The sequence below is a fragment of the Lepisosteus oculatus genome, unplaced genomic scaffold (genome assembly GCF_040954835.1).
Source record: "Lepisosteus oculatus isolate fLepOcu1 unplaced genomic scaffold, fLepOcu1.hap2 HAP2_SCAFFOLD_48, whole genome shotgun sequence".
Classification (NCBI taxonomy): Eukaryota; Metazoa; Chordata; class Actinopteri; order Semionotiformes; family Lepisosteidae; genus Lepisosteus; species Lepisosteus oculatus.
In genome coordinates this window covers 49,573-58,520 of record NW_027168020.1, presented here as the reverse complement: position 1 = coordinate 58,520, position 8,948 = coordinate 49,573, and the positions used below count along the sequence as shown (strand labels likewise).

The window sequence follows — 8,948 nt, the reverse complement described above, 5'->3', positions numbered from 1 at the left end:
CGAGCCAGGCAGGAGTCGAACCTGCAATCTCCTGATCCGTAGTCAGACGCGTTATCCATTGCGCCACTGGCCCTGGTGTGACACTGCAGGACTGTAACCCAGTGAGATGAGCACTGCACCTAGTAAAATATTACCCCCGGTCCATTCTTTTCCAAAAGTGAGAAACACCTGTTTTCTACATTTTGTCTGTTTTAAAACCATATCTCTTTAAACCAAACCAAGAGTTTGTCTTTTGCACTGATATTCTGATTCATTTCGATTTCAAAGAAAAAAAAAACATTATCTTCCAAAGCATCATAAAATTGTCCATTCTTCCAGACTCTACTTCTCTCTTGTAGTAGTACAGCAGACCTTTCCAGGTGAGCAGATCACAGAGTCCGAAATGAGCTTCCTCCATCAAGCAAAGTACCTGAACATGACTCTGTCTTCATAAAAGCGCCCCTGTAATAAAGAAATTAAATCCGAAATCAAGAGGGCAGTTGCCTACTGAAATACAAGAAGTCATCAATTTTAACCTAGCAACACATTAAAGGCTGCATCTATACAAGTACGATTCTAGAAATGCTCACCAGATTACGTTTTAAGAAGGAACTGCGCCTCAGGTTCCGCCGAGATCTTAACTCGGATGGCAGAATTCAGAGTCCGGAGTGCGGACTGATGGCGCACGGAGAGTCCATATACTGAGGATCCCTCAGTGATCTTCCGCGTATTCAAACCGCCAGCGTGTGACTCCCCTGTCCCCGTGACCTCATTGCTCTGCTCTCTCCTGTGTGCAGCTGAGCCCGACTCACGGTAAAATGGAAAAAAATATGCCCTCGACGTGAGATTTATTCTGGAGCGAGCCAGTGTTGCGCATAGCTGCCTTCAAAGCAGTTAACCTAGGTTCGATTCCCGGCCAACGCAGTTACGAATGTTTTCAAATGCTGTCATGAGCCTTGGATTGTGACTAGCAAAGCGAAGCCTTTTGAAAGAGCTAAAGCACTGCAAAACGGAATTGAAGGAGAATCTTACAGGGGATTCTGAGCAGTGTCTGCATACATGCAGTCAGATAAAGGTGCTGAAAGCTTGAGCTACTCTCAATGTCATGCTGCCCTTCCCCGGAGTAAATCTGTTACATTGAAAGAATGCTTCTGGCAGGTTCAAAAAGAGACCCTTGTTAATTGGAGAAATCAATGATTTCGAATGAATTCTGTATGCGTTAAAAGACAGCTATACACAGAAAACATGCAGGACACTGCTCATGATGTTTCCCGAGCAGAAACACAGTGCGTTTTTCCAAGCCATTTGACAAAGCCCACCCACTGAAAACTGCAGCAGATCGTGTAAAGACGTTCAACTTTGTAACTACTGCACGCACAGGAAGCAGAATAAATTCCTCTTTTCAAACTGTCAAAGGTTTGCTTTGCGAACGCTGCAGGACATCGCACAATCTCTTTTGAATGGGGACAAACGATTTCTTATGGGGCGCAGTAAGTACAGACGTTTAAAATGCTCCACTCATGCCGACGATGCAGCATGAAGAAGCGCAACCTAACGTTTGACAGACAAAAGCCAGGCGCCGCTACGAGCAATATGAAATCATACTGACAAGCACACGGCGTTTCGCGCTGACACAAAAGTAATCTCGACAGACGCTGTTCTCTGCATAAAGCTGAAAGAGCTAAAGAGCGTTTCTGTTGACACGTAACAAGTTCGTTTCTTTCTACCATGATATCACCGTGACCAAATCTGTCTTTAAACACCTTGCTCAGTCTCTGACGAGACTGTCAAAAATTACTTTCGCCGATTGTATTGCAAACCGGCGGAAGCGGGGTATTGGAAAAGTTTTCAACTAGCAATAATCACGCCTCGGCTAACCCTCACAGGCTACGATACTGCCACTACGCAAAGCTGACGGTTGCCAGGCAACCGCGGGGATCCTATGGAAATCGTTATCGATCGTGTCATGGCATGTCGTTGCTATAACGCTTCATATTTGTCGTCTTCTTCTTCTTCTAGCTTGAGGTTTTGAAGAATTTCATGACAGACAAGGGCTCCGTTGGGAACAAAGGGCGTTGTGAGAAAACCGTTGCTTATTTTCAGCAGCAGAAATACAACCCTTTAAATACAAGATGACAGAACAATGACGAAGGGCATGCCGGGAGGAACTCATGCACTACAGAGGAAAGGGGGCGGGCACGTACAGTTCACATTCAAGCCACAAGTACTCCTCTTGGATGTTGCACAAACAAATCCTAACGTCTTGAAAGCATTGCAGCATGTTTGTGTCCCACTTCCCGTGGCTGCGGGACGACTGACACGAACGGACAAACACAATCTGTGGCGTTTAGCGTGACAGTCTTGCAGGCATCGTGCTGTCTCACTGCAATATTATACCGCTGGAGGGAACAGTCTATCTGGCCATGAAACTCATTTGAACGTCTAGCTACAGCAACTAACAATATCATGATTTATTCAGGATGTGTGGAATCAGCACGTCCCGGAGACAGCTTCCGAAATCGTGAGCATTCTCTGGTGGTAGGGGCGTTCAAGATGGCGCTCAGGTGGGAGGTAAAGTTTAGTGGTTGGGGAGTTTTTTTGAGTTTTTCATGACCTGAATGTTAATTTTTGCTTTTTTTGACTACAGAAAAATAAGGACTTAACACTAGTTGTTTAAACTTCAGTTATAATTGAAAGAAAAAAAAACGATTTTTTTTTAGGTTTAAAAAGTCCGATATGAGTAACACTGGGAAAAGAAAAGAGAGTGCTGGGTCTTCGAAGGAGAACTCTAAGATACCTCAATCGTATATGTATAGCACTACAAAAAAATCGATGGCAACTAAAGGGAAAAGTGAAGCAGCTGCAGGGGCAGCAAGAGGGCGGAGGCGCCGCGCGCCCGGCCGAAGTGTTGGACCGATGCGCTTTACGTGCTGAAATAAACACGCGACAGCCCCGAAATGTTTCCAGAGTGCTGTGCACTGAAGACTTGCCTGGTGCTCCTCCGTGCAGATTCTTTGTCCTCCTCCAGTGCGGGACGAGCCAACACAAGGGAGCGCATTCGCCAACATCCAGGCACGCAATGCGATTTGGAAAGCAGCTCCTTTCCAAAGAGTTGCACACGAACGATCCTTCTGTCCCGCTCTGGCAGCAAGGAGCCCCCGCCACACACAGCTTCAAGTAGCGAGTCAGGCGCCAGGGCTTTCGCTTACGGCCACACCACCCTGAACACGCCCGATCTCATCTGATCTTGGAAGCTAAGCAGGGTCGGGCCTGGTTAGTACTTGGATGGGAGACCGCCTGGGAATACCAGGTGCTATAAGCTCTTGCTCTCCCGGCCAGCAGGGGTCACCGTTGGTGCCGTAGGCTTTGGGAGGAAAACCTGCAGGATGGAAAGGTGATCTATAGCCTCATCTCTAGAGATGTTTTGTTGCTGTGGCATGTGTGTGACCCATATTCAAAAAAAAAAACCCGTCTGTAAAACGAATATCGAAGCTGCCTCTAAATCTGCAAATGAAGATGAGTCGATAAACCACTCGTTTTTCGTATAACTAGACATATATTCATTTGTTACCGATTTCATTCATTGAGCATGGATACAGTAGAGGTACAGCCATTCACTGTTTGACATGTCTGCACTGGTACAGAACCGAGCAATCAGAAAACGGGTGAAACTGTCTTTAGACTCAGCATACAGTACCGAGGCCCCCCATGACCAAATAAAGGCTAACCTCGATAATCAGCCTAAAGAACGCAGACTACAGCAAAACGACTGACTTTGAAAAGGGAATGAACGTCCGGAAGGAGTAGTGGAACTAGCTTGAGATGCTTCTCCGGACCCCTAACTAAAAGCCAGCGAGAACCAGCAGCGGCGTCCACTCCTGTCGAACCGGGATCCTTCCGCAGCCACGCAGCTCGTGGTGTCCTAACCCTCCCGTATCTGATTTTGGACCAAGCACATCAGGGGAGAGCGCGAACGCAGTCCCCCACTTCTAGAAATTATGCAGTCGAGATTCCCACATTTGGGGAATTCGCAGGGGTCAACACAGCCGGAGTGCAATGGCCGAGCCTCGCCCTGGGTGAACCTCCTTCTTGATCAAGGTATCTCCCCTGCCAGGTAAGTATGAGTTAAACAGGCCCCTGCAAGCGGCCCGCACCCACAGCACAAATCACGCAGCCTAGGCCACCTCCTCGCCCCGCACGCCACCGCCTCCTGCTGGGCCCACTCTTTCACACACTCACACGCCACACTAACACTCAAAAGTGTGGGCAAAACGAGAAAACGAGCGCGCCGTTTCCTACATATCTGCAGTCGCCGTTGCGCATTCGCAGCATGTCCCGGGATGCAATTCGGCCTCATTTGCATAACTCCAGACCGGCAGATCGCCACGCAAGCTCGCGACGTGCGCCTGCCACACACCGAACAAACCTTTTCAGCAATTTCCAAAAAACGGGCCTGCTCGCCTTCCCACAAGGCTCCGTCTCTTACCTGCTCTCCAGAGCCTGCTGCCTTCTGTGCTTTTCTCTCGGCACCGCTGCAGTGCACACAACTCCTGCAGTGGGAGGGGGGGAGAAAGTTCCCGCGCTCCGCCGCAGGGAAGGCTCGCTCCGTGCGCACACGTCCTTTCGATGCCAGTCCAACAAGTGCTCCGCATTAGCTGCGTCGGGGCTCCGGCGTGTCGCACCTCACCTCACCTCGCACTGCCCCCTCCTTGAATGTCTGCCGCTGGGCATGCCCCGCTCTCCTCCGCCTTATCTTATCGCGTGTGAGCACCGACAATGGCCACAATGCCGGGGAATGGCACCTGTAAAGTGTTAATTGGGGCACAGGAACAGCCCGTCTCGTCTCGGGGGGGCCGGCTTCAGAGACAATACAGCAAACACAGCGGGGCGGGGGAAGAAGACGACACCACACATGCGGGTACATTCAGCTCCGGCGGGAACGAGACATTTGTCGGTCTTTTCAAGTGCCGAGAGCCGAGCAATCCTTCACTTGTATCGTTTCTCCCCGGTGACTAGATCTGGCCCTGCGACTCTCGACTGGGCTCACCCCCGGGGCAGCCCAGCAGGTGTGAGCCTGGCCGGCACCCGGATGGGAGATTCCACCCCGGAAAAGCTCCGGTTGCTGCTGCTCCTGCAAGAGGTGTGACTGGGAACAGTAGGGAGCGCTCACCCTGCGGGCTGTGTGGCTTTCTTACGCCCCAGCCTCCTGATGGCGACACTCTGCTGCACAAACAGGCGCTGACATTCGGGGGAGGCGTCAAACCGAGGTCCCGACCCTCCTTGGCCATTAGGAAACCCCAGGGCGTCTCTCAAAAAGAGACGCCGTGGGTGTCCCTCTGGTGTTAGTGCTCCCCTTTACCCATCAGTCGGGGTCTCCTCCTAATCCCCGTCTCACCTGTAACAATCAATGACGAGGCCCCCCTGTCCGTGAGATTTAGTACTCGCGCAAGAGACCGGGGGCAGAGCGCGAACGCGGTCCCCCGCCCCCCACAAAGTGCGCGCTCCGGGTTCCCTCTCGGGGCCCTGCAACACAGCGGAAGGGCAGCGAGAAGGAGCCTCTTGCTCTGACGCCGCAAGGCCACAAGAGGGCGGAGGCGCCGCGCGCCCGGCCGACGTGTTGGACCGGTGCGCTTTACGTGCTGAAATAAACACGCGAAAGCCCCGAAATGTTTCCAGAGTGCTGTGCACTGGAGGTTCTTGTCTGGTGAAGACTTGCCTGGTGCTCCTCCGTGCAGATTGTTTGTCCTCCTCCAGTGCGGGACGAGCCAACACAAGGGAGCGCATTCGCCAACATCCAGGCACGCAATGCGATTTGGAAAGCAGCTCCTTTCCAAAGAGTTGCACACGAACGATCCTTCAGTCCCGCTCGGGGGGCACGGAACCCCCGCCACACACAGCTTCAAGTAGCGAGTCAGGCGCCGGGGCTTTTGCTTACGGCCACACCACCTTGAACACGCCCGATCTCATCTGATCTCGGAAGCTAAGCAGCGTCGGGCCTGGTTAGTACTTGGATGGGAGACTGCCTGGGAATACCAGGTGCTGTAAGCTTTTGCTCTCCCGGCCAGCAGGGGTCGCCGTTGGTGCCGTAGGCTTTGGGAGGAAAACCTGCAGGATGGAAAGGTGATCTATAGCCTCATCTCTAGAGATGTTTTGTTGCTGTGGCATGTGTGTGACCCATATTCAAAAAAAAAAACCCGTCTGTAAAACGAATATCGAAGCTGCCTCTAAATCTGCAAATGAAGATGAGTCGATAAACCACTCGTTTTTCGTATAACTAGACATATATTCATTTGTTACCGATTTCATTCATTGAGCATGGATACAGTAGAGGTACAGCCATTCACTGTTTGACATGTCTGCACTGGTACAGAACCGAGCAATCAGAAAACGGGTGAAACTGTCTTTAGACTCAGCATACAGTACCGAGGCCCCCCATGACCAAATAAAGGCTAACCTCGATAATCAGCCTAAAGAACGCAGACTACAGCAAAACGACTGACTTTGAAAAGGGAATGAACGTCCGGAAGGAGTAGTGGAACTAGCTTGAGATGCTTCTCCGGACCCCTAACTAAAAGCCAGCGAGAACCAGCAGCGGCGTCCACTCCTGTCGAACCGGGATCCTTCCGCAGCCACGCAGCTCGTGGTGTCCTAACCCTCCCGTATCTGATTTTGGACCAAGCACATCAGGGGAGAGCGCGAACGCAGTCCCCCACTTTTAGAAATTATGCAGTCGAGATTCCCACATTTGGGGAATTCGCAGGGGTCAACACAGCCGGAGTGCAATGGCCGAGCCTCGCCCTGGGTGAACCGATTTCGATTTTTAAGAACTTTATTTTCTTTTCACAAAAAAATACAGGAAATCACAAATCAGAAAGCTTTACATTAATATACATACTTAAAACAGTATATATGATCACATCTCATTACATTTTGACACGGTAACAGTTACATAGCAACAATTTTCTTTTTTTCTGGTGCAAATCACATTCTTTATTTAAACATGATAATGTTTTTCACAGTTTCTTGAGATACTCTCCAATGCCCTCTATTTCCCACAGATTTTCTGCTTCCTCCCTCCCTTCTCTCCACAGATCTCTGAGGTAATAGTTCTCTCGGGTGATGAACAGGGCCAGGCTACCTGCTGCCTTGACTGGGACCTCGATGCCTTTGAACAGCCCCATGTTCCTCACTCTCCACAGGGCGTCTTTCCCACTGTTCACCACGGCCCAGATCCTGTCAAACACGTCAGGGGGAAGTTTGACAGGAGAGATGCCGTATATGATGAAAGCAGCGGTCAGGGTAAATTGGGGCGAGCGAGCCTGCAACCAATCTTCAAACTGTGCCCAGAAGGCCTTAGCAAAAAAGCAGGACCACAGGAGATGGGTCACAGTCTCCTCCTCGCCGCAGCCCACCCTAACGCAGCGAGGGCTGGGGGTGAGGCCCCTACGGTACAAGAAAGTTCGTACCGGTAAGCACTGGTGGACGACACTCCAGGCTAAATCTCTGTGAATGTTGCACAGAAATTTAGAGGATGTGTGTTTCCACACCTTCCTTGTTTGGGCTGATGTTAAAATGCCCACAGGGGTCTGCCTATTGTTCTGGGGTGCTACGAAATCTTCCAGTTTTTGGACGCTGACATCTCGGAGGGGAATATGGCCAATTGGGTGAGATCTTAGAAAACTTTTAACTGTCCCATAAATTGCAGGGCATGTGTCAGAGAGTGGGACGTCCAGCTTGGGTCTGACACCCCACACTCTGAACACCTCCCTACCTACCCAGAGCCTGGAAAAATAAGTCCAGGTACGCGCTGCAGGTGCTGTTGCAAAGCCTCTCAGCACAGAGGCCAGGAAAATGCACAGCAGCTTCGTAGCAATATCTGGGACAGACTTCCCCCCTGAGGGTAGCGGCCTGTACATTATTTCCCTTCTGAGTCTTTCCTGCTTCCCACCCCATAGAAATTGAAACATCAATCTCCTCAGCACCGCCGCAACACGGTGTGGGATTGGGAAGGTAGAAGCCAGAAAATTCAAGACAGGCAAGAGATCGGCTTTGATGACCAGCACCTTCCCTGTCATGGTGAGGTCTCGGTCCTTCCATTGCATCAGTTTTTTGTTTAAGATTGGCAATTTGTTCTGCCAATTTACTGTTCCCATCTCTTCTCCAAAATACACCCCCAGGACCTTAATTCTCTTCTCTTGCAGCCTGAGATCATGTCCTTCTTTTGGCTCCCTCCAGTTCTGATAAAAAATCTCACTCTTAGATGTGTTAATTTTTGCGGAGGAAGCCAAAGAGAACCGATCACAGCACTGCAGAGCTCTGCTAATTGAGGCATTGTCAGAGAGGAGCAGGGTGACGTCATCCATGTATAGAGATGTCTTTACCTCTCCTCCCCCACTTCCAGGCACTGGTATCCCATTAATGGCCTGATCCTGGCGCAAGGCACAGGCTAAGGGCTCCATAGCCAAAACGAATAACAAGGGGGATAATGGGCAGCCCTGCCTCACCCCTGAACAGACTTCAAAGGTGCGTGATCTATTGCCATTAACCATGACTCTGCTGTTGCTACCTATGTACAGCAGGTTAATCCACTTTCTCATGATGGGGCCAAACTTCATGTGCTCAAGTACCGATGTTAAGTACTGCCGGTTTAGGCGGTCAAAGGCCTTTTCTAGGTCTACACCTAAAATGCACAGAGGGAGGGAGCGATCCTCAGAGTACAGACAGACATCCCTCAACAAGGCCAGGTTGTCGCTCATCAGGCGTCCTGCTATCCCACAAGTCTGTTCTTTCCCTACCAGTGAGGCCACTACATTTTGTAGGCGCAGGAAAAGGGCTTTGGACAGGATGTTAGTGTCCACGCCTAACAGGCTGAGGGGTCTCCAGTTCTTTATGTCATTTTTTGCTCCTTTCTTAAACAAGAGAGAGATAGTGCCTTCTCTTAAGGAGTCAGGCAGCAATTCTGTCTTGTA

At 50.4% G+C, this 8,948-nt stretch overlaps 6 non-coding genes across 6 annotated transcripts; 2 read left to right on the top strand and 4 right to left on the bottom strand.

Moving 5' to 3' along the window:
- Positions 1 to 73, bottom strand: trnar-acg (transfer RNA arginine (anticodon ACG)). The gene has a single exon. It is a non-coding gene; the product is annotated as a tRNA-Arg (tRNA).
- Positions 74 to 1,751: 1,678 nt separating this feature from the next.
- Positions 1,752 to 1,892, bottom strand: LOC138230235 (U4 spliceosomal RNA). Its single transcript, XR_011186269.1, has one exon. It is a non-coding gene; the product is annotated as a U4 spliceosomal RNA (small nuclear RNA).
- A 1,290-nt stretch (positions 1,893 to 3,182) lies between these two features.
- LOC138230097 (5S ribosomal RNA) lies at positions 3,183 to 3,301 on the top strand. The gene has a single exon (XR_011186142.1). It is a non-coding gene; the product is annotated as a 5S ribosomal RNA (ribosomal RNA).
- A 636-nt stretch (positions 3,302 to 3,937) lies between these two features.
- On the bottom strand, positions 3,938 to 4,101 carry LOC138230128 (U1 spliceosomal RNA). The gene has a single exon (XR_011186173.1). It is a non-coding gene; the product is annotated as a U1 spliceosomal RNA (small nuclear RNA).
- Positions 4,102 to 5,908: 1,807 nt separating this feature from the next.
- LOC138230320 (5S ribosomal RNA) lies at positions 5,909 to 6,027 on the top strand. Its single transcript, XR_011186350.1, has one exon. It is a non-coding gene; the product is annotated as a 5S ribosomal RNA (ribosomal RNA).
- A 636-nt stretch (positions 6,028 to 6,663) lies between these two features.
- Positions 6,664 to 6,833, bottom strand: LOC138230169 (U1 spliceosomal RNA). Its single transcript, XR_011186207.1, has one exon. It is a non-coding gene; the product is annotated as a U1 spliceosomal RNA (small nuclear RNA).
- Between the last annotated feature and the right edge of the window lie 2,115 nt (positions 6,834 to 8,948).